Raw genomic sequence first — 26,403 nt, 5'->3', positions numbered from 1 at the left:
GGCTTCTTGCACACCAAGACGTTGTGTTAGGTGGCACGTTAAGGTCGCATAACGTGCACCTAACACAACGTATGGTGCTGCAAAAGCCGACGGTAGAGTGAGCCGCGTTAGGCTGCTCGATGCCCATAATATCTCCCAGAGTGGCGCTGATTGGCCAGCGGGACCACGTGATGCGGAGCGAGACACTCCGCATCACGTGGTCCCGCCGGCCAATCAGCGCCCGCCAGTGCAGTGAATATTAAGTAGCCATGTGCGCGGCTACTGTAGCTGGCTCTCCCCGCCTCCTCCGCCCCCCACTGCGCATGTGCAAACAGTCTAACGCGGCTATAGCCGCTCCAACGCCGTAGCATGCTGCACTTTGCACAGGACGTGCAGCGTTACATGTAACGCAACGTGGGCTGTGTGAACAGCCCACTTGTGTTACATTGCTGTGCGTTGGGGGAGCGTTACAGGCGCACTAACGTGCGCCTGTAACGTCTTGGTGTGCAAGCAGCCTCAGGCAACAAGTATAGTTACACAGCTCTGATATCAGGTGACAGTCAATTATAATCATAAGCAATCTCAAAGTCGGCAAGCCAGGGGTCATACTCATGTATTTTTGTAAAGAAATATTTACACAGATCTGTACATCCGTCCTAAAAAAGGGGCAAGTGAGCAAAATGTTAGTGTGGGGGTGGGGGGCAGCTGGACGTAGAGATGGTCAGTGAGATGCGAATGATCTTTAAGGCCCTGTTCATACTGTCAGCGTTTACAGAACGCATAGAAATTCAAGGAAACGCACGTTGAAAAACGCATTCGTTTGTATGCGTTTTTCTTGAGTTCAAATGCGTTTTCTATTGCGTTATGCCCACACACGTCACACAGGAAACCGAAAAGAATTATGGGAAACGCAGAGGGAAACTTACGCTAAAAACGCAATAGTACGTGTTTTTGATACGCATCTATAGACTTTCATTGCGTCCGTTTGTGCGTGCAGCAATGCGGATGAGAAACCTATGCGTCTCATACGCATACATGTGAACGAGGCTATTAGAAAACATTATTAGCCGCTTCTATGCGCAAAGTCTGCCCGTATGCGTTCTGTAAAAATGGCTAGGAACGCACAGTCTGAACGGGGCTTTGGGCTAGGTGAATTACGCAAATCAAAAATGGAATTTTATTGGCACCATTCAGCTGCATACATTTTGTATGAAATTAGCATGAAGGTCATTGGCCATCTCTCGTAGCCGTCAGAAATCACCCGGCCAATGTCGAGAGCTGCACAAGAGGGTGGTTATTTTTCCTGATAAGGTAAATCACAGCACACGGTTTTTACTCTACCCGAATGGAATACTTCAGAGTTTAACAGGCATAGTTCTATTTTCAGAAGAAAAGAGGTCTATATTGTATAATCTGCATGCTGTAAAACATTCATGTACTTCTGAAAACATCTCTCAGATTTTTGCACTCTTTGCTGAATCGTTTCACGCGGCTTCTCTGGTGCTTTTACTATCATATGCAAACGAGCTGGCTGAAGTAGTGTACGATGTAGCGACATTTTGTATGCGTTTGTATTGCTCCGCCCCCTGCGGGCGGCCGCATGTCCTGCGATGAAGTGCGCCGCTTGTTCTGATCATTGACTGAACGCAAAGAATGGGACCCGATTCTGCTTTATTTATATGTGACTTATCTCTACGGATAACTGGACATCACCAGCATTTGTGTCTCGCATTCTGGACAGATTCTGGGGCTGCAGAGACTATTATAGACTTGTTTATGGGGAAAAAATGTTGTAAAGAGATGTTGCCTATAGCAACCAGGCTGTTTGAAGGGTATCAAGTGTAGTGCTTAGAATGTATCTAAAGTGTACCTGTAGCGGAAAAAAAGTGCCCTTACAGGGTACTCACCTCGGGAGGGTGAAGCCTCTGGATTCTAGAGAAGCTTCTGCCGTCTTCCACCGTTACAGCGCTGGGATCCCTATAAAATAGCTCGTCGACAGTGCAGTAACACAGACCCGCTTGGACCGAAACCGGTCGGGTGCTATGGCACTGGCGAGAAATTCCTGCCCAGTAGTAGCACGGACCCAATCGAGCAACGCTTTTTCCACTGGAGCCCAAGCGAGTCCGTGCTACTGCGCAGTGTTGGCCGCGCCTCTGGGTCTCAGCGCTGGATTAAGCCAGAGGAGGGTAGGGAAAACCTCTCCAGGATCCAGCGTCTTCCCCCTCCTGGAGAAAATACTGGCGCATTGCAAACCTCCCGTATGCTTTGAATAAGAGAACTTTTCTATGTAAAAATAAAAAAACATGATGTGCTTAACCCCCATCCCCTCCTGCTGGTGTGCCAAAAGCTGCCATTCAGCTGCATGTAGCAGACAAGCGCGCAGTTCAGCCTCACATGGAAAAGAGGCCTAATACACTGGTTGCTACAGCTAACAGAACAGTACAGCTATACCGACATTGAGTAATAGAAGAATGGAAACTTTAGTATGGTTAACAGACTAGATGGCAGCTGCATGCCCGTCAGACAGCCCAGGTTTCTCTAGGCAACACCTCAATCTTAAGCAAATGTCTGCAAATATAAATCACTGGATTTGCCAATTATTGTAGTCATTATGTGTATGAACAGTTTCTCAGATTTTTCTCCCTCCGCCACTCGCTGCACAAGGCATGAGGTGGGCTGGTGTTGTTGAGTGATTGGTGGCTTTGAAGTTGGATAAGAAAATGTTGGTGCTTGTGACCAGGGATAAGTGGGAACACTTGCAAAATACTAAACTGCCCCAATGTGTACGATGCGCTCGGTCTGTGGCTGAAGGGGTTAATTCGTCTTATATTGATGCCTCTCACCACTGAGCTGAATGCCGCTCTAAGTCGTCCCGATACTTCCACCTTCAAAGCCGAAGTTCTGTTTGTGAAAGCACAAGTGTCGGGGAGATTGGAGAGAGGCATGCAGCGCTTTGGAGAAACGCAGCAACATAGGCAAGTTAGCCCCTTCTGTGCGGACCACATCCCCCAAGAACTGTTCCCACTCCTCTGTACCTGTGACCAGGGACAGGGGCGTAATTACTGGGGTGTAGCCATAGGTGGCCCAGGGCCTGAAGGGCCCCCGTGTACTCACTTTCTTCCATCAATAGCTGCTGTTGCTTTGGCTACACTGGTTACTGGTTGGGAGAATCATGGGGGCCACACTTGTTATATGAAGCTTAATAGATGGGTCACCAAGGCAGGTGGGGGGGGGGGGGGGGGTACGTTGGTAACATCCAAGTATTGTTTAGGGGAGTACAGGAGTATTAACGCCCCTGACCAATGATACACTTCAAGCCTACCTTTCCCTCTTCTGAAAATAGTTAAAGTGGACCTGAACTCTTGCACAGGTCACAAGGAAAACCGAAAAATGCACCCTGGGTGTTTTTAGAGAGAAGAGCCTGTCCAATACCCTCTCATCTTCAAGTAATCACAAGTGTAATTTGACCTCAGTTGTGTCCGTGTGGAAATTCAGCAGACAAAGCTAGTATGTAAACCCAGGAGGTTAACCCTTTCTCTGCTTCCATGAAAGCAGGAAGTAGACACACTGCAGATGTATTGCAGGATTTCTGTAAGCTGTAACAAAGAAAGGTTTTTCTTTAAAGGTTATTGTAAGAATCTCTGGGGTAGGTTCTTACCAAACAAATTACCTTTCTACAGTTATTATGCTGTTGCTCATCTTTTAGAGCGGAGAGAAAGTTCTAAGTTCAGGTCCCCTTTAACACCATTCTAACAGCAGTAAGGTAGATTTTCACTGAGAACAATTCTGAGCCGTATTGATCATGTGTACTCCGCCCAGACGTAGGACGCCACGTACCGCACAGCACTCAGTGTATGTGGCACCAATATCTTATGTATATGTCTTCTCTGTATGTAACATTATTTTACTCAGTATTATATGTTCAAGCAAAACAAATCTATTTCCCAGTGGATGTTTTTGTTATAATGGTTTTCTTTCTATTATGCTAATAATTTGTTGCTTATGGTATTTGTAAAATAAATATGCACCATCAACTTGATGTCAGACAATCCTATTTGTATTTATTCTGCTGTTCTGGTTTACTGTGACTGGTTTGGTTTCCACAGCCATCTCTTCCTCATAACCAGCCAGTGGTCGAGTGGGGCGTGAACGCGGGTGGACGACGTTCACAAACCTTTTCTTCAACGTGAACGCCGCCCACCCTGTCCCCATTTCCTGGTTGGCGGCTGGGCTAGACTGCGCAGAACAGCCGCAGCGCGCTGGGCACTTCTCTCGCGGCTTCTCCCCTCCTCTAGTAGGCGGAGCCGGAGCGGCAGCTGAGCTCGCGTGATCGCAGGCGCTGCGGTCATGTGACAGCTTAGTCACATGACCGCTCGGCACGCTGGGCATTTCTTTCCCGGCTTCTCCCCTCCTCTAGTGGGTGGAGCTGGAGCCGGAGCGTAATGACGGCCGCTCGCGTGATGCGGCGTGACGTCTTTACCTCCCAGCCCAGCCAGGCTAAGCCCAGCCCAGCCCAGCAGCCCCCAGCGCCATTTTAGCCACACAGGCAGAGCAGACAGACAGAGAGACAGTCTGCTGCTCCTGAGCTGAGCTCTAGTGCGAAATCTGATCTGTGATCTCCATTCGGATTCTCCATTACCTACTAGGCTAGCTAGCCTGCCCTATTTGCTCCCTGAGACGAGTCACTCTGAGTCTGAGAGTGACCGTCCGTCACCCAGTCCACTCCAGAGAGTCTTCTCTTAGCCCACCCGGACTGACTGACTGCAGCACTGTCACAGACAGTGTGTGTGCACTGTGCACCACCTTGCTCTTGCAGGCCAGGCCTGCTAGTACAGACAGGACTCAGGAGACTTAATTTAACTCTGCCTGCCAGTGCCAGTCCAGCCAGATATAATACCATTACCCACCAGTCAGACCAGTGTCAGTGTAATATATTGCCTGATAATATTATTGACCTCCTGCTTTTTCCAGATATTTTTGTCTAAAAAGTGACCACCTGTGACCTGTAACCAGATATATTGTCTAAAGTTACCTGATTTCTCCAGAAATATTGTCTAAAAAGTGACCTGCTGTCTCCAGATATATTGTCTAAAAAGTGACCTGCTTTCTCCAGATATATTGTCTAAAAAGTGACCTAATTTCTCCAGAAATATTGTCTAAAAAGTGACCTGCTGTCTCCAGATATATTGTCTAAAAATTGACCTGCTTTCTCCAGATATATTGTCTAAAAAGTGACCTAATTTCTCCACAAATATTGTCTAAAAAGTGACCTGCTGTCTCCAGATATATTGTAAAAAAAGTGACCTAATTTCTCCACAAATATTGTCTAAAAAGTGACCTGCTGTCTCCAGATATATTGTCTAAAAAGTGACCTGCTGTCTCCAGATATATTGTCTAAAAAGTGACCTGCTGTCTCCAGATATATTGTAAAAAAAGTGACCTAATTTCTCCAGAAATATTGTCTAAAAAGTGACCTGCTGTCTCCAGATATATTGTCTAAAAAGTGACCTGCTGTCTCCAGATATATTGTAAAATAAGTGACCTAATTTCTCCACAAATATTGTCTAAAAAGTGACCTGCTGTCTCCAGATATATTGTCTAAAAAGTGACCTGCTGTCTCCAGACATATTGTCTAAAAAGTGACCTGCTGTCTCCAGATATATTGTAAAATAAGTGAGGGATGCAAAAGTTTGGACAACCTTAGTAGTCATGATTTTCCTGCATAAATGTTGGATGTTACGATAAAAAATGTCAGTTAAATATATCATATAGGAGACGCACACAGTGATATTTGAGAAGTGCAATGAAGTTTATTGAATGTACAGAAAGTGTGCAATAATTGTTTAAACAAAAGTAGGCAGGTGCTGGTGCATACACTTGGCCACCACAAAAAAGAAATGTCTGACTGTTCTCACCATATAGCGCTACTATCTATACAAGATTTTTCTTGGTCTGCCACTTCGAGCTTTAACTTGAACTGAGTTTGTGGTCTTCTATTTCCTCAACATGTTCCTAACTGGAAAAAGACAGCTGAAATCTCTCAGACAGTTTTCTGTCTCCTTCCCTTAAACCATGACAGTAAACAATCTTTGTCTTCAAGTCATTTGTGAGTTTTTTTTAGACCCCTATGTTGCTACTCTTCAGTGAAAATTCAAAGAGGAGGGAAACTTATAATTGACCCCCTTAAATACTCTTTCTCATATTTGGATTTACCTGGGTATGTAGGCAGGGGTGACTGAGCTTACCAAGCCAATTTGAGTTCCAATAATACTTGTAAAGGTTTTGGAATGAGTAAAATGACATCAGTGTCCAAATTTATGCACCTGCCTAATTCAGTTTAAACAATTACTCCACGCTTTCTGTAAATCCAATAAACTTAATTTCACTTCTCAGATATCACGCTTTGTGTGTCTCCTAAAGTTTAAAGCTTTCAAGGTTTATATCTAACTGACATTTTTTATCGAATCTATCAACCAATGATTTGTACAATAAAATCCTGACAATTAACAAGGTTGGCCAAATTTTCGAATCCCACTGTATATATCCTTTTTTTGGGGGGTGGGGAGTATGGGGGGTGGCATCCGTGGCTGGGGTGAGCCCACTCACTACTTTTTCCAGGACTATGGCCCACCCATGACCACGACCATGACCACGCCCACATTCTGCTGCATGGTCACGCCCATTTTTAGTGTCGGGGTAGAGTCCACCCACCTTTTTTCCCAGGACTAGACCCCTGTAACCAGCTACATTGCAACATCACATCCTTCCTCAGCTAGTCATTCTAAGGCTTGTGGCCGGGGTTCTTCTTTAAGAATTTACCAATATTCTAGTTTAAAGCTGCTTTCACAGTGAGACGTTACAGGCGCACGTTAGTGCAGCCTGTAACACAGCCCACCGCACAGTAATGAAAAATCAATGGGCTGTTCACAGTGCCCACGTTGCGTTACATTGTAACGCAGGACGTCAGTTGAATGTGCTGCATGCTATGGCGTTATGCGCGGCTAAGCCGCGTTAGACTGTGCGCACATGCTCAGTAGTGTTGGAGGAGGAGGTCTTCCCTCCTCCTCCTCGGCCAGGCACATGGCCAATTAATATTCACTGCACGGTGTGACGTGCAGTGTTTACTTCCTGGAGCGCCGCTCTGTGCGGCGATTGGCTGGCGGGACCACGTGATGCCGCATGCGTCCAAGAGTATGCATCACGGCATCACGGACGCCAGAGTGAGCTGCACAACGCGGCTCAGTCTGACGTTCACATCCAACACCACCAGGCGTTGTGTTGGGTGCACATTATGCGACCATAACATCCCCTAAAACACAACGTCTTGGTGTGTAAGTAGCCTAAAATGAATTTTGCAATGTTACATTGTCACGCTATTAAAGTCCATACCCTGTGCCAGCATTATTACATGGTGCCTAGGCTATACCAAGTTTTCTTACGGTGCCCCATTGGGACCTCCGAGCGGAAGCTGAGAGAGAGGGAGTAACCTAATTTATACATAACTCCCAACTCTGCATAGAGAGAAGGGATAAAAAAAAAACTAAATGGGCTGGGTGTGGCCAGTGCTTTGCCCATGTAGGAAGGTCTTAGAAAATCCTGTGTTCACCAAGTATTCAAGACACCTAGGCAAAAAGTATGGGAGAGACCAGGAGCCCAATGGTGCAGTATTGTTAGATGATTGTATAACTGAGCATATGTAGCTCCAGGAAGATAACCATCCCCACTCAGTTTTCTAGGTCCCGCCGGATGCTGAATGGTCGTTCTCCTGTGGCTCTTTTTAATTTTGGATGTTTTTTACTTTGTTTTTCAAAGAGAGGCAATAACTTACTTCTCCAGAAGATAAGGACATCACTTAAACTGGAAAAATATTCAGAACAATTAGACAATGCATTTCACGGGTACTGGCCCGCTTCCTCAGGTGCCACATTAGCAGTGCTAGTAGAGTATAGGCGCTTCTTCTGGAGAGGTAAGCTATTGCCTCGCTCTTTAATAATTGGACACGATTAACCTATACATCAAGGGCCTCCATCCCACTATGTACTTTGCCCAGGACTGGTTTAGGGGGAGGAGTCTGGCTCGACTGAACAGCAGCAATCAGGAAGTCAGCATTGCAAAGCCAGCCAACCAAGTAATCAAAGATGGATAAAGGAAAAATGATGTGTACAAAGCACCAAACATTGTGAAGAAATAACAGAAGCCTGAACTAAAGGTGGTCATACACTCGTCAAGTTAGCAGCAGATAGATCATCAGATTGATTTCTTATCTATCTGATGTGGCTTTACCTGAACTTAAGCAGCCCATACACTCAGCCGATTTTCTGGCCGACCGATCGATCCCGATCGATCGATTGCAAATCGGTTGGCCAATCGACCGATCGACGGCCGATTTCGATCGATTTCGATGGATTTCCATCGAACTTGCAGGGTGGAAAATTTAGGTCGATCTGATGAGATTGCTTATCAGTTTGCATTGGCCTTAATGGAAATCTGATGGCAAAAAAATGCCATCAGATCGAATTTCAATAGATTTCAAACTGAAATCTATTGGAATTCTATCCTGGTAAAAAATGTTCTAAAAACGCATCAGATAGATCATCAGATGCATTTCTTATCTATCTGCTGCCAATCTGACGAGTGTATGGGTACCTTAATAAGGCTTTAAAGCAAACCACTACAGTATAGCTACATCATCTGTGACTTCATCTAAGTCAGTAGCTCCTGTGCACATTTCTGGCACTATTTGATGCAGCACTAATTGGTGAATGGGAATATATGTTTCCTGAGCTAATGAGATGATTTTTAATGGTAAAAATCTTTTATATAATTTATATATCACACTAGCATTATTTCAGAATCAAATATCTTCACCATAAATTGTGACAGGAACATAATCTAAGTTTTGTGATGAACGGTAAGAATAGCCAAACAAAATTTGTAGTTTTTATCTACAGTATCCCTTTTTATTTTTTAACTGGAATTGGTAAAACTGAGAAATGTTTTTTGTCTATTTTTTTCCTAGTTTTCCCATTAAAATCCATGGAAAACTAAATTGTTTGAGGGAAAACATGGCATACAATGAAAGCCTAGTTTGTCTTGGAAAAAAAACAATATATATTTCATTTCTGTGTCATAAGTAGGGATAAAGTTGTTTCTGATTAAATAAGGACACAGCTAAACTGTCAAAACTGCTCTGGTCCAAAAGTGGGAAACAAGGTCTGGATGCGAAGTGGTTAAAGGGAAACTGAAGTGGGAAGAATATGGAAGCTGCCATATTTATTTCCTTTTAAACCATACCGATTGCCTGGCAGCCCTGTTGGTCTATTTGGCTGCAGTATGTGCGAGTAACTCCAGTAACAAGCATGCAGCTAATCTTGTCAGCTATGACATTAATGTCAGAAACACCTGATCTGCTGCATGCTTGTTCAGGGGCTATGACTAGTATTAGAGGCAGAGGATCAGCAGGACAGCCAGGCGAATGGTATTTCTTAAAAGGAAACAAATATGGCAGCCTCCATATCCCTCTCGCTTCAGTTGTCCTTTAAGAAACTTAACTCAGTAGAGGGAACTTTAGTGAAAAGGGGGGGGGGGGGGGAATAAATCAATGCATTGCAAAAGTGAGAAGTTACAAAATAGAGAGATCAAGAAATGATTGATATTCACCATGTAATTTGTTCAAATTGTTCGATCCACAATGAGCCTGCACGTCATCTTTACTACTGGGAGACGAGAAAATAAAAACAGACAGCACTAACTGCCATTATAACCACACCCCCTAACAATGTGATAGGCTAAAAGGTTTTTTTTTTGTTTTGTTTTTTATAGAATATACATATGCACAGGGGGAGATACTGGTTGCTTGGCAGTTGGACACAGCCATTATTTCCCACAATGCAACAAGGCTCACAGATGGGAAGTTTTCAGGACCATGGCCATGACATCACACTGTGGGAGGGGTTTCGCCACAATATCAGCCAAAAGGTACATACACACGTCGGATTTTCGCAAACAACTCGTCGTTTGGACGTCAAATCGAGCGTGTGTACAGACTGTCGTTCAGCTGATAAGACTGGACTTGAGCGATCCGACAAGCGGATCGCTCAAATTCAGTCTTATCAGCTGAACGGCAAACTTTACACACGCCCAATTTGACGTTTGCGAAAATCCGATGTGTGTATGTACCTATAGAGACCAACCTGATGATCTGTTTGAGAAAAGGTAAAAAGATTACTCATGGGAAAGGGCGTATCAGCTACTGATTGGGATGAAATTCAGTCCTTAGTTGCCTTTTTTTCCCTCACAGGTACACTTTAAAGGGGAACTGAAGTAAGCGGTATACGGAAGCTGACATATTTATTTCCTTTTAATCAATACCAGTTGCCTGGCAGCCTTGCTGGTCTATTTCTCTGCAGTAGTATCTGAATAACACCAGAAACAAGCATGCAGCTAGTCTTGTCAAATCTGACTTTAATGTCAGAAACACCTGATCTGCTGCATGCTTGTTCAGGGGCTATGGCTAATAGTATTAGAGGCAGAGGATCAGCAGGGCTGCCAGGCAACTGGTATTGCTTAAAAGGAAATAAACATGGCAGCCTCCATATACCTCTCACTACAGTTGTCCTTTAAATAATTAGAAGTCAGCTAATCAAGTAACTTTTACATCGTTAAACAGTTAGGGCTGGTGCACACCGAGCGGCTATCTCGGCGTTTCTGCAGCCACTTGCGGCTGCGGATACGCTTGGTCAATGTATCTCAATGGGGTGGCTCACACCAGAGCGGGAGGCGTTTTGCAGAAACGCATACTCCCGGGGTGAGGCATTTTTTGGATTGTGGATGCGTTTTTGCCTCAATGTTAAGTATAGGAAAAACGCAAACTGCTCTGAAAAACGGCACTTCAGAACGGTTTTGCCGGCGTTTTTGTTACAGAAGCTGTTCAGTAGCAGCTTTACTGTAACAATATCAGAAATCTACTACACCAAAAACGCTTCCAAAAACCGCAAAATGCTAGCTGAAACGCTACAGAAAAATAACAAAAAGCATTTCAAAATCTGCTAGCATTTTGCGGATCTGCTAGCGGGTTTTGGTGTGCACCAGGCCTTAAAAATGCAGCATGACAACTAAAACATTGCTCAGAATCAAACAAGCCTCTTTTATATTAAAAAGCATAATGCATATTTCCTTCACTTCAGCTGCACTGATGTCTGCCCGATAGTTATTACTGTAGTCACTGATAACAATGGAAAAACATAAAATGATTTCCCTTCACAAGTCAAGGTTGTCACGAAGCTGCCCTGGCACCAAGAATGTGTGCAGAGATTGGCCTCGATTCATCAACACTTAGCAAATTTGTTAACAACAGTTTGGTAAAATACCGAATTTGTTAACTTCATTTCAGGATTCATCAAAGTTATCTACAGCTGTTAGCGAACATTCGTTAACGATTCGGTAACGATTCGCTAAAACGGAAGAAAGTGCAATTCATGAAAAAGAAAGTGGGCGTGGTTTAGCGTTACATTTAGGATTAGTTATCTCCTTCACTGCTTTGTCGTTATTCCTGTCAGATCATTGCTGACAGAGAAGATGCAGCCATTTGAAGTGGTTATGTATCAGCTGAGAGTGATTCAAAGGCGCAGAAGGGCAAGAATAAGGTCTGCAACCATATAAATGTGTAAGAGAATAGATTTATTTGCTATAACACGACATCTGCATTTCTCTTGAATCATCTTGTAAGAGAACACAGGCAGTGCCCGGGTTAACTAATTTTGCTAGCTGCACTATAATTTTTTAGAAAAGGCTCCTATCAAATTGTGGGATTGTCCCAACCACTTCCAGAATCCTGGTCCAGGTGTTAAGCCCTATTCAGAATGTTGCTATGTAGTGCTCAAAGGACTGCCTTTTACCCACAATTCCATGGGAATCTTATGGCCTTGTGTTAAATTACCGCTGTAAAATGGAAATATCGACACGTTACCGAATGTTTACCGAATTGTTATCGAATTCACACCGAATGCCGAAAAACCTTGATGAATACAACTAGAAATCGCTAAACTTCGAATTCGGTAATTTAACAAACTGGAAAAAGTTATCTCAAAGACAATGATGAATCGAGGCCATTGTGCCAAGCCGGGTCATCTCCGGGAGAGAGACAGCCTTCCACACACTTATGTAACGCACCACACATACTGGAGTATAAACTGAATTTTTTTTTACCCTTTAACCGAGCCCCAGAGCAAAATCTCACTTTTATATATGAAAGATTTCAACGCTTGCTTCTCTCCCACATTCCCAAGACTATTCTTTAACCACTTGAGGACCGCAGTGTTGCACCTCCCTAAAGACCAGGCCATTTTTCACAATAAGGACCACTGCAGCTTTAAGGCTGCTTTCACAGTGGGACGTTACAGGCGCACGTTAGAGCAGCCTGTAACACACCCCACCGTACAGCAATGAAAAATCAATGGGCTGTTCACAATGCCCACTTTGCGTTACACAGTAACGCTTCACGTCAAGACAACGTACTGTATGCAGTACTTTATACGGGGCTAAGCCGTGTTAAACTGTTTGCACATGCTCAGTACTGGTGTTTTTTTTTTTATTTTAGGGGCGGTGAGGAGGCGGGGAGAGGCCGCTACGTAGCCAGGCACATGGCTACTTGGCATTCACTGCACTTGCAGTGTTTACTCTTTGGAGCGGCCGCTGATTAGCTGGCGGGACCACGTGATGCGGAGAGCTCCGCTCACGTGGTCCCTGCAGCTAGAGTTGGGCCGAACGGTTCGCCTGCGAACGGTTCCATGCGAACTTCAATGGTTCGCGTTCGCGTCCCGCAGGCGAACCTTTGCGGAAGTTCGGTTCGCCCCATAATGCACATGGAGGGTCAACTTTGACCCTCTACATCACAGTCAGCAGGCCCAGTGTACCCAATTAGGCTACACTAGCCCCTGGAGCCCCACCCCCCCCTTATATAAGGCAGGCAGCGGCGGCCATTACGGTCACTCGTGTGCTGCCTGCGTTAGTGAGAGTAGGGCGAGCTGCTGCAGACTGTCTCTCAGGGAAAGATTAGTTAGGCTTAACTTGTTCCTGTCTGGCTGCATACCTGTTCTGTGAACCCACCACTGCATACCTGTGCTGTGAACCCACCACTGCATACCTGTTCTGTGAACCCACCACTGCATACCTGTTCAGTTCAGTGGACCCGCCACTGTATACCTGTTCATTGAACCCACCACTGCATACCTGTGCTGTGAACCCACCACTGCATACCTGTTCTGTGAACCCACCACTGCATACCTGTGCTGTGAACCCACCACTGCATACTTGTTCAGTGAACCTGCCACTGCATACCTGTTCTGTTCAGTGGACCCGCCACTGTATACCTGTTCATTGAACCCACCACTGCATACCTGTGCTGTGAACCCACCACTGCATACCTGTTCTGTGAACCCACCACTGCATACCTGTTCTGTGAACCCACCACTGCATACCTGTGCTGTGAACCCACCACTGCATACCTGTTCAGTGAACCTGCCACTGCATACCTGTTCTGTTCAGTGGACCTGCCACTGTATACCTGTTCATTGAACCCACCACTGCATACCTGTGCTGTGAACCCACCACTGCATACCTGTGCTGTGAACCCACCACTGCATACCTGTTCTGTGAACCCACCACTGCATACCTGTTCAGTGAACCTGCCACTGCATACCTGTTCTGTTCAGTGGACCCGCCACTGTATACCTGTTCATTGAACCCACCACTGCATACCTGTGCTGTGAACCCACCACTGCATACCTGTTCTGTGAACCCACCACTGCATATCTGTGCTGTGAACCCACCACTGCATACCTGTTCAGTGAACCTGCCACTGCATACCTGTTCTGTTCAGTGGACCCGCCACTGTATACCTGTTCATTGAACCCACCACTGCATACCTGTGCTGTGAACCCACCACTGCATACCTGTTCTGTGAACCCACCACTGCATACCTGTTCAGTGAACCCGAAACTGCATACCTGTTCTGTTCATTGGACCCTTCACTGTATACCTGTTCAGTGAACCCGCCACTGCATACCTGTTCTGTTCAGTGGACCCGCCACTGTATACCTGTTCATTGAACCCACCACTGCATACCTGTGCTGTGAACCCACCACTGCATACCTGTTCTGTGAACCCACCACTGCATACCTGTGCTGTGAACCCACCACTGCATACCTGTTCAGTGAACCTGCCACTGCATACCTGTTCTGTTCAGTGGACCCGCCACTGTATACCTGTTCATTGAACCCACCACTGCATACCTGTGCTGTGAACCGACCACTGCATACCTGTTCTGTGAACCCACCACTGCATACCTGTGCTGTGAACCCACCACTGCATACCTGTTCTGTGAACCCACCACTCCATACCTGTTCAGTGAACCCACCACTGCATACCTGTTCTGTGAACCCACCACTGCATACCTGTTCAGTGAACCCACCACTGCATACCTGTTGTGTTCAGTGAACCCGCCACTGCATACCTGTTCTGTTCAGTGGACCCGCCACTGTATACCTGTTTAGTGACCCCGCCACTGCATACCTGTTGTGTTCAGTGAACCGACCACTGCATACCTGTTCTGTGAACCCACCACTGCATACCTGTGCTGTGAACCCACCACTGCATACCTGTTCTGTGAACCCACCACTGCATACCTGTTCTGTGAACCCACCACTGCATACCTGTTCAGTGAACCCACCACTGCATACCTGTTGTGTTCAGTGAACCCGCCACTGCATACCTGTTCTGTTCAGTGGACCCGCCACTGTATACCTGTTTAGTGACCCCGCCACTGCATACCTGTTGTGTTCAGTGAACCTGCCACTGCATACCTGTTCTGTGAACCCGCCACTGTATACCTGTTCTGTTTAGTGAACCCGCCACTGCATACCTGTTCTGTTCAGTGGACCCGCCACTGCATACCTGTTCTGTTCAGTGGACCCGCCACTGTATACCTGTTCAGTGAACCCGCCACTGCATACCTGTTCTGTGAACCCGCCACTGTATACCTGTTCTGTTTAGTGAACCCGCCACTGCATACCTGTTCTGTTCAGTGGACCCGCCACTGTATACCTGTTCAGTGAACCCGCCACTGCATACCTGTTGTGTTCAGTGAACCTGCCACTGCATACCTGTTGTGTTCAGTGAACCTGCCACTGCATACCTGTTCTGTGAACCCGCCACTGTATACCTGTTCTGTTCAGTGAACCCACCGCATCAGTGCGCATACCTGTGCAGTTAAGTGAACCCACCTACCTACGTGAGTGCACGCAGTGTGATATACCACTCCGTGCATACCCGATATGGACAAAACAGGTAGAGTAAGAGGTAGTGCCAGAGCCAGAGGAAGGCCACCCGGCAGGTCTGCGCGAGGTCGTGTAAATGTAATTTCGTGTGGACCTGGCCCACAGTACAGTGCTCGGAAGAAGGCACGTCCCATCACCTCCCAAGATTGTCAGGACGTGGTTGAGTATTTAGCGACACAGAACACCTCATCTTGCTCAGCCACCAGCGCTACTACTAGCACCACTTCCGCTGCATTTGACACTTCGCAAGAATTATTTAGTGGTGAAATCACTGATGCACAGCCATTGTTGTTACAGCCAGATGAATTTTCACCAGCTCATATCTCTGAGTTACGCGGCAACACTATGGATGTAACGTGTCAGGAGGATGAAGGACCTACTGATGGTGCAAGTTTGGATTTGTCTGAGGCAAGCGAAGCTGGGCAGGATGACTACGATGATGACGGTAATAGGGATCCTCTGTATGTTCCCAATAGAGGAGATGAAGAGGGGGACAGTTCAGAGGGGGAGTCAGAGAGTAGTAGGAGGAGAGAAGTTGCTGAAAGAAGCTGGGGCAGCTCTTCGTCAGAAACAGCTGGTGGCAGAGTCCGGCACCATGTATTGCCACCTAGGTACAGCCAGCCAACTTGCCCTTCAGCATCAGCTGCTGAGGTCCCCATAGTGCCCACATCCCAGGGTGGCTCAGCGGTGTGGAAATTTTTTAATGTGTGTGCCTCAGATCGGACCAAAGCCATCTGTTCGCTCTGCCAACAAAAATTGAGCCGTGGAAAGGCCAACACTCACGTAGGGACAAGTGCCTTATGAAGGCACCTGGAGAAAAGGCACAAACAGCAATGGGATGGCCACCTGAGCAAAAGCAGCAGCAGCACACAAAAGCAAAGCCACCCTCCTTCTCCTCTTCCTCCTCCATCAGGTGCATTATCTGCTTCTGCCGCTTTCTCCCTTCCACCTTCACAGGCACCCTCCTCCACTCCGCCTCTGCCCTTGAGCGGTTCCTGCTCCTCTGCCCACAGCAGCAGTCAGGTGTCCGTGAAGGAAATGTTTGAGCGGAAGAAGCCAATTTCGGCCAGTCACCCCCTTGCCCGGCGTCTGACAGCTGGCGTGGCGGAACTGTTAGCTCGGCAGCTGTTACCATACCGGCTGGTGGACTCTGAGGCCTTCCGTAAATTTGTGGCCATCGGAACACCGCAGTGGAAGATGCCAGGCCGCACTTATTTTTCGAGAAAGGCCATACCCCAACTGCACGGTGAAGTTGAGAGGCAAGTGGTGTCATCTCTTGCGAAGAGCGTTGGGTCAAGGGTACACCTGACCACGGATGCCTGGTCTGCCAAGCACGGGCAGGGCCGCTACATTACCTACACAGCCCATTGGGTGAACCTGGTGGTGAACGATGGCAAGCAGGGCGCAGCGGACCAAATTGTGACACCTCCACGGCTTGCAGGCAGGCCTCCTGCCACCTCCTCTCCTCCTGCTACATGCTCTTTGCTGTCCTCCTCCTCCTTGGCTGAGTGGCAGTTCTCCTCTCCAGCTACACAGCCCCAGCTCCTCAGGGCCTATGCTGCATGCCAGGTAAGACGGTGTCACGCCATCTTGGACATGTCTTGTCTCAAAGCGGAGAGTCACACTGGAGCAGCTCTCCTGGCTGCTCTTAAGAAACAGGTGGATGAGTGGCTGACCCCGCACCACCTGGAGATAGGCAACGTGGTGTGCGACAACGGCAGCAATCTGCTTGCCGCTTTGCATATGGGGAAGCTGACACACATACCCTGCATGGCACATGTCATGAATCTAGTGGTTCAAAGATTTGTGGCAAAGTACCCTGGCTTAGCGAATGTCCTGAAGCAGGCCAGGAAGTTCTGTGGGCATTTGAGGCGGTCTTACACAGCCATGGCACGCTTTGCGGAAATTCAGCGCAAAAACAACATGCCGGTTAGACGCCTCATTTGCGATAGCCCGACTCGCTGGAACTCGACCCTGCTCATGTTCTCCCGCCTGCTAGAACAGAAGAAAGCCGTGACCCACTACCTCTACAACTACAGTAGAATGAAACAGTCTGGGAAGATGGGGATGTTCTGGCCCGACAACTGGACACTGATGAAAAATGCATGCAGGCTCATGCGGCCGTTTGAGGAGGTGACCAACCTGGTGAGCCGCAGTGAGGGCACCATCAGCGACTTAATTCCCTATGCTTACTTCTTGGAGCGTGCTGTGCGTAGAGTGGCGGATGAAGCTGTGAATGAGCGTGACCAGGAACCATTACGGCAGGAACAGGCATGGGACCAATTTTCATCAGACCCAGCTGTTTCCTCAACACCTGCGGCAGCACAGAGGGGGGAAGAGGAGGAAGAAGAGAAGTCGTGTGCAGAAGACGAGTCAGACTCAGAGGATGATGAGCAAGGTGTTTCTTTGGGGGAGGAGGAGGAGGAGGAGGAGGGGACAGCGGCAGGAGAACAACCTCAGCAGGCATCGCAAGGGGCTTGTGCTGCTCAACCTTCCCGTGGTATTGTTCGCGGCTGGGGGGAGGAGGTTGACTTACCTGACGTTAGAGATGGGCCGAACGGTTCGCCGGCGAACGGTTCCCGGCGAACTTCGGTGGTTCGCGTTCGCCTCCCGTAGGCGAACGTTTCCGGAAGTTCGGTTCGCCCCACAATGCACTATGAGGGTCAACTTTGACCCTCTACATCACAGTCAGCAGGCCCAGTGTAGCCAATTAGGCTACACTAGCCCCTGGAGCCCCACCCCCCTTATATAAGGCAGGCAGCGGCGGCCATTACGGCCACTCGTGTGCCTGCATTAGAGAGAGTAGGGCGAGCTGCTGTCTGTCTCTCATAGGGAAAGATTAGTTAGGCTTAGCTTTTCCTGGCTGCATACCTGTTCAGTGATCCTGCCACTGCATACCTGTTCTGTGAACCCACCCACCACTGCATACCTGTTCAGTGATCCTGCCACTGCATACCTGTTCTGTGAACCCACCACTGCATACCTGTTCTGTGAACCCACCCACCACTGCATACCTGTTCAGTGATCCTGCCACTGCATACCTGTTCTGTGAACCCACCCACCACTGCATACCTGTTCAGTGATCCTGCCACTGCATACCTGTTCTGTGAACCCACCACTGCATACCTGTTCTGTGAACCCACCACTGCATACCTGTTCTGTTCAGTGGACCCGCCACTGCATACCTGTTCTGTTCAGTGGACCCGCCACTGTATACCTGTTTAGTGAACCCGCCACTGCATACCTGTTCTTTTCAGTGAACAGTTTGGTGTGTCAGTGTGAAGCAGTACCTTAATTACACTACCTGATTGATGTATACACATGCAAGATGTTTTAAAGCACTTTAGGCCTGTCATTTAGCATTCAATATGATTTCTGTCCTTAAAACGCTGCTTTGCATCAAATCCAGATTTTTCCTGGGGACTTTTGGCGTATATCCCACTCCGCCATGCCCCCCTCCAGGTGTTAGACCCCTTGAAACATCTTTTCCATCACTTTTGTGGCCAGCATAATTATTTTTTTTTTCAAAGTTCGCATCCCCATTGAAGTCTATTGCGGTTCGCGAACTTTAACGCGAACCGAACCTTCCGCGGAAGTTCGCGAACCCGGTTCGCGAACCTAAAATCGGAGGTTCGGCCCAACTCTACCTGCAGCGCCTCCGACAGAGCAGGCGCACCAAGAGCTGCTTGTAACGCGGCTCTTCGTAGCGTCCTGCTCCAACACCACCAGGCGTTGCGTTAGGGGCACGTTATGTGCCCTATAACGGCCCCTAAACGCAACGTCCTGGTGTGTGAGTAGCCTCAGGGCTCTCTGCAGGGCCGCACAACACAGCACACAAGTGATTCCCCCCCCCCCCTCCTTTTCTCCCCACCCACAGAGCTTTCTGTTGGTAGGGTCTGATCGCCTCCCAGATGTTTGTTTATCAATATTTATTTGTTTATTTTTTGAATTGTACCCCCCCCCCCCCCCCGCCATCCAATCCCCGTGGTCAGCTGTCATAGGCTTCAGACTATGACAGTTGTTCACCTCTGAGCCCACAGAGGGGACAGTCGTGTCACATGGCTGTCCCCAGTACAGCGCTGCACCAGATCGCAGTGCTGTACAAGCTAATTAGATGGTGGTTTTGCCTTCTAACATTCTCCTAGCTGTGATCGCTGCTGGGAAGCTGAAGGCGGAGCTGAGCTCCGCCTACCAAGCGGAGATGCGCGCGCTTCAGCGTACACGATCTGCAAAACAAGCCCCAAGGACTTTACGCCAATTGACGTTAGGCGATCCTGGGGCTGCCGCCACGCCCATCAGAGTGACGTGGTCGGCAACAAGTTAATGCAGGTGATTAGGTAAAACAGCCTTACCAGCTGGTAACAACCCACATTATAAAAAGTTTACAAAATGTGTTGAGTTGCTCCTGATCCCGTGTTCCGCAATCCGTTCCCAATCCTCTGTCACAATCATCAATGACCATAAAAAGGATAGCAGTAACCACAATATCGGTGTAATTCTCCTGGCCACGGTATCTCATGTGTGGGGGTGTAAGAGTAATTAATTAAATAAAAATAGAAGGATCTAAGTGCAGACTTTTATTCTAATATAAATCGTACCAAATAGGCAAGGCTTGGTTCCCACTTGTGCCAGACCAGCGAGAGCAGACAATGTTGTGTCCGCTCCAATAGTTCGCTGCAGCCCGGGGAAGATGTGTTACCCCCATAGGCTATATTGGGGAAATGCATCCGCCTGCCTGAGATTATCGCGGACTGCACAGAAGTGCGGGCCACTTACTGCAGGGTGACAAGTATTCACGGCTCCTATTTATAAAATACTGTAAAAGCCGTTCATTTTGTGAGCGGTGAACAGACAAAAAATGTCCATTCTCCACTCAAGTGAGAACAGAGCATAAAAGACAGGTTAAAAGGAAGACTTAAAGTTGTCTGAAAGCCAGCATTTCTAATTTGCTCTAAAAGATTCCTCACAACTTGAAAGTTACTATCCCAGAAAAAAATTGTAGCATCACGTCACTGAAATGGTTAAACAAAGCACTTTGTCCTGCTATTCAGCTTCAAATCCGCATCCAAACTGGAGATAACAGTATCTTTTTTTACTTGTTAAACACAAATGTATCAACACTGGAATGTAAACAAACACTCTGAGAAACTGTCTCTGCTTCAGGCACACAGTGTTCAAAATAGCTCATTAGAAGATTTTAATATATAATGCAAAGCAGTTATAATAGAAAAAGAATAAAATGCAATGCTTGCTTTCAGGGTAAGAAAAACTACACTTGTAATATTGTCTGTTTACAAATTACAAGTTTTCAGTGTGCACAAAAGCAAATATGATAACTAAGTAATAAAAAGCAAGAAAACACATTTTTATGTAAAGTGGTCTGAAACTCTGACATAACATTCAAGTTAGGGACCCTACCCACAGGGTACCCCACAGTAAAAAAAAAAAAAAAAAAAACGCTTTGTTTAACAGTACTGATACCCTACTCAGAATCTTTAAAGGCCCTTTTCCACTAGCAATCGCTAGCGTTCACGCTGAACGCTAGCGATTGCTGAATCGCAATTACCGGCGATTCCCCAACGTTCGCGGCCGCGATTTTGCTATGCTATGCACTGCATAGCAAAATCGCGGCAAATATTGCTCCGCCGCGCGTTCGCGTTCCCGGCAAAAACAAATCGCGGTAGTGGAAATGACCTACCGCGATTCCTATGTTAAAAAGCAAACCATAGCGATTGTAAAATCGCTAGCGGTTTGCGTTTTTGCGATTCAGCCAGCGCAAATGCGCTGGTGGAAAAGGGCCCTCAGAGTTCACATTGCACCATACTGATACCCTACTAGTGATCTTTTAAACAAAGTGCTTCTTTATTGGGGGATACCCTGGGATTGGTGTCCAGACTAAGGCCCCATACACACATCAGACCATAGTCTTTTGAAAATGAAAGATCACAGACCAATCTTACCACCCTTCATGTAGTATGAGAGCCATCCCTACACAGTCTATTCTATGGAGCTGAACTCCCCATCAGACATAAATCTTTGCAAGATGCTGCACACACAGATGCTGTACAGACACAAAAGATCAGTATCTGCAAAAGATCTGTTCCTGCCAAAAATCTATTCCTGCAAATTGCAATGATAGTCTATGAGATCTGCAGATCATCATACACACATGATTTAACTGACATTCATCTGCAGATCAGATCCACCAGGATGGATTTTCAGATCTGCAGATGATTGCTTGATCTGCAGATGAATGTCAGTTAAATCATGTGTGTATGATGATCTGCAGATCTCATAGACTATCATTGCAATTTGCAGGAATGGATTTTTGGCAGGAACAGATCTTTTGCAGATACTGATCTTTTGTGTCTGTACAGCATCTGTGTGTGCAGCATCTTGCAAAGATTTTTTTCTGATGTGGAGTTCAGCTCCATAGAAAAGACTGTGTAGAGTATGGCTCTCATACTACATGAAGGGTGGTAAGATTGGTCTGTGATCTTTCATTTTCCAAAGACTATAGTCTGATGTGTGTATGAGCCTTAAGTCTTCCTTTTTAACCTGTCTTTTAGCCTACTTAGTACAATTTATTTTAGAATAAAAGTTTGCCTTCCATCTTTATTTCATTCATTACTCATACGTCACACACACGATACTGTGGATGAGAGAGCTACACCGATATTATGGCTATCACTATCATATTTATGGTCATTGTTGATTAGGACAGAGAATGGGGATGTATTGAGGGACACCAGATCAGCAGCAACTCCACACGTTTTGGTAACCTTATAATGTGGGTTGATTTAGAAAAAAATTGGTATGAGTGGTCCTCTAATGCCTCAAAATTACAATACCAAGGTACACAATAACTGGTAGATCGCTACACACAATGGGGGGGGGGGGGTATCACCACCCTAATTAGTAAGAAAAGCAATATGAGCAGCGGTCACACCATGCACCAAAATTGCTAGCTTAGTCTGTATTTTTTTTATAAATCGCATCAAAAATCGGAATTGCATGTAGTGAAAAGTGCCAGAATGACACTTACTATGAATGACTGTTCACTATTTTTTACCCATTGCAGCAACAGGTGATTTCTCTGGTATGCACCATAGTGCGTCTTTGTCACTCACTTCTCAGTGCTCCCCCTACAGCATCTATTACTGGCAGCAGCGGCGCCAGGCAGGACACATGCCTCCATCCACTGCAGAGGTCTCCCATCTCTAAGTGCTTCATGCTACTTTCTGTTTAAACATAAAGCAGAGTGAAGCAATTAGAGATCGGAACCTCCGGCGGTGGATGGAGGTATGTGTCCTGCCTGCCGCCGCTGCTGCCAGTAATAGATGCTGGAGGGGGAGCGCTGAGGGGAGGGGGGACTGGCCCCTCTCCCCGCCGATATGCAATGCTCTCCCTATCTTGCTGTGACCCCTCCTGCCCCCCAAAACGGCCCGGGGGGGCATCCAAATTCTTGTAGAGGGGCAGGCCCGTTTAAACGTCCTGTTTAGCAGGAAGTTTAGTGTGTATCAGCGGCTATGCAGAGGAGTAGACCAGCGGCAATCGGAACCAGGGAGGTGAGTTGCTCTACACTGAATGCTTCCTGCTGCACTAACTCTGCATCGGAGGGAGAGCACGGAAGGGGAGGGTATCTACCTATCTAACCTGTACTGGGGGTACCTACCTATCTACCCTGTACTGGGGGCACCTACCTATCTACCCTGTACTGGGGCTACCTACCTATCTAGCCTACACTGGGGATATCTACCTATCTAACCTGTACTGGGGTACCTACCTATCTAGCCTACACTGGGGATATCTACCTATCTAACCTGTACTGGGGCACCTACCTATCTAACCTGTACTGGAGGGTACCTACCTATCTAGCCTACATTGGGGATATCTGCCTATCTAACCTGTACTGGGGGTACCTACCTATCTAGCCTACACTGGGGATACCTACCTATCTAACCTATACTGGGGGCAGCTACCTATCTAACCTGTACTGGGGGGACCTACATATCTAACCTATACTGGGGGCAGTTACCTATCTAGCCTACACTGCGGGCACCTACATAGCTAGCCTATACTGGGGGCAACTATTCTGGCTACCTATATTGGAGGCACCCACCTAGCTAACCTGCACTGGGGGCACCCGAATAATGGCGCACAGCGCCTATGCATAAAAATGGCGCTGCATTAAAAAGATACGCTTATCGCTATTTATCGTTAGTACTGCATAATAATGGTGCACAGGGAAAAAAAAAAGAAAAACGGTACACACTAACGTTATTTATCAATAGTGGCACACACTTACGTTATTTATCAATAGTGCCGTTCATTTGCCAAACAGCAGACGTTATTGCGCACAGTAACGTTATTTATCAATAGCGCCCTACGTAAGCCAAACTGCAGACGTTATTTAACTGCAAAACGGTGAATGGATTTAATGTAACACGGTCAAGGTTAGGGTTAGGCAACACTGGGGGGTCTTAGGGTTAGGCACCATCAGGGGGTCTTAGGGTTAGGCACCACCAGAGGGGTCTTAGGGTTAGGCACCACCAGGGGGGTGGTTAGGATTAGGCACCACCAGGGGGGGGTCTTAGGGTTAGGCACCACCAGGGGGGGTTTAGGGGTTAGGGATAGGTACAGAGAGGGTTCTGTGTGTTAACGGTAAATAACAATAAGGCTTTAACGTTAAATAGCGATAAGCAGCAAATGGATTAGCGGCAACACCGTGCGCCATTATTCGCAGGCGCCATTTTCAGATGGATGCGGGGGGGGCACCTACCTATCTAATCTATAGCTAGGACACCTATACTGGGGGCAGCAACCTGGCAAACCTATACTGGGGAATTACTTTTTACACTTTACGTCCACTTTAATTATCGCAAGCTGGAGTTGTTCTTTAAGACGCTAATTGGTATTTTCACTTTCCAGCTGATGTGGCTGAAATTTCACATTGTAATTGCAGAAAGTTTCCAGGCTTCTGTAAATCCTCCTTATCTGTGTGCGAGGCATCCAGCCTTGAGTATAATGAATTGCAGGAGATAATGCAGAGGAGGCACAGCAATGGGGCACTCCCACCTGGCTGCAGCTGCCCTCTCCCCTCATTATTTCTGCAGGTGGCACCGGTGGGAGCCAAGTGACGTCCTTTCACTTGTATGCCGAGAACATGACCCAAAATAATAAATAAATGAGAATACTTGATAAACCGGCCGTCTGCCATCATGGAATTCAGCCTTAAAGAGGAACTCCAGTGAAAATAATGTAATAAAAAAAGTGCTTCATTTTTACAATAATTATGTATAAATGATTTAGTCAGTGTTTGGCCATTGTAATATCTTTTAAATCCCTGATTTACATTCTTACATTTATTACATGGTGACATTTTTACTGTGGGCAGGTTATGTAGCTGCTCCTAGCTGTTTTGGCTGTTAGAGACAGCTGTAAACAGCTAAGTCCTGTCTGTGAATATTGTTACATTGTGGCAGTTTGCCCAGAGTACCGCGGTACTCAGAGCTTCTTGTGGGAGGGGTTTCAGCACAAAATCAGTCACACAGCGCCCCCTGATGGTCTGTTTGTGAAAATCATTATATTTCTCATGTAAAAGGGGGTATCAGCTACTGATTGGGATAAAGTTCAATTCTTGGTTGGAGTTTCTCTTTAAACTGTAAACTAAAAAATGATCTTTAGAGTGCCGATGATGGCTTAGGGCCTATTTCCACTAAGTGCCACCTCTGTCTCCGAATCGGACGTGGCACCTGTGCTGCTGTACAGCTGCAGCTCAATGGCTACATCTGTGCCATGCAAGGCTATAGGGATTCCGATGTGCGATACGGGAAAACTGCTGCATGCCGCCTAGAATCATACCAGCATGCGATTTGCACAGCAAGCCTATGCTTGCCTAAAATAGAAGCGCAAGGAAAAATGGGCGCGGGGTGAAGTCGATTTAAGTCTAAACAAATACCATCATCTATTAGGTGCCAAATGAAAAAATATGTACAGCGGTACTGACAATAGCGAGCTATGATTAAGGGCCGAATTGCCCGAAACAGGTCAGCTTATGTACTTTTTCATCTGCTTTGAGGATACGTCCTAAATAAATTACGTTCCTGTGGAGAGACCTTGTTGCGGACCATATCTTCTTACATATTTGCTTTGCATTAGGGCCTGGCTGCCCCAGGTCCAGCACTGCTCTACACAGTGCAGTGGAGCGGTGAATCACCTACTTTACTTTTTGGTACTGACAATAGTAAAACATTGGTAAATGTTACCGATATTTTACTACAGCTACACCTTACCCCCTACTCTCACACAGAACCCTCCCTCTACTGCTGCTTAACCCTAAACCCTAAAACCCCCCTCCTGTCCTGATGCCTAACCCCACCGTCCCGATACCTAACCCTAAACCCTCCCCCCCCCCCCCTTCCTGATGCAGGGGCCTAACTAGAGATCAATGCCCTCCTGCAAAACTTTAGATGCAACCCCCCCCCCCCTCGCTTTCTGCACAGGTAAACTGAGAAGCAATGTTATTCAATTGGTTAGAGCACACTTAGGCCCGGTTCACATTAGCGGTGGCCGTCCGGAATCGCCGTGCCGGAGCCGGACCGCTTGCAGAACGGACGGAACGGACGCACGGCATAGCAATGAAAGCCTATGCGTCCGTTCTGCCGGACCGGAGCTGGGCCGGATCCGGACTCCGGCGTCCGTTCCAACATGCGCTATTTTTTGGTCCGGCTCCTCCGGCAGCCGTATCCGGGGCGGAGCCGGACTGCACCATCCGGCCAATACAAAGCTATGAGAACCGGAGAGCGCACAACACACTGGCTAAAAATCCGGATGTTCTACCCCACTTCCTATGCGTATTGAAGCGGCGATTTTGGATGGGGACACATGGGCAAGCATTTTGGAGTGGAGCAGCAGTGATTTTAAACGTGCTGGAGATGTTGGCAGTATGTCGGAGGTGGAGGTGAGTGCTAAACAGCGGAGGTCCTGATTCCACAGGTCCACCTTCTGCTGACCTCCCAGACCCCAACATTTTTATTCCTTTTCTACTATCTTTTGCCAAACGGACCTGGATCGCATCCTGATGAAC

At 47.1% G+C, this 26,403-nt stretch overlaps 1 protein-coding gene across 1 annotated transcript in view; it reads left to right on the top strand.

The window, feature by feature from the left end:
* The first annotated feature begins 236 nt into the window (after positions 1 to 236).
* LOC137534083 (intestine-specific homeobox-like) overlaps positions 237 to 26,403 on the top strand; it is a 147,397-nt gene continuing 121,230 nt past the window's right edge. Inside the window, exon 1 of the mRNA XM_068255435.1 lies at positions 237 to 532. The gene's annotated coding sequence lies outside the window, so the exon portion shown is untranslated. The remainder of the gene's footprint in view (positions 533 to 26,403) is intronic.

Source organism: Hyperolius riggenbachi, chromosome 10 (genome assembly GCF_040937935.1).
Source record: "Hyperolius riggenbachi isolate aHypRig1 chromosome 10, aHypRig1.pri, whole genome shotgun sequence".
NCBI lineage: Eukaryota > Metazoa > Chordata > Amphibia > Anura > Hyperoliidae > Hyperolius > Hyperolius riggenbachi.
This window is presented reverse-complemented; position numbering and strand designations above follow the sequence as displayed.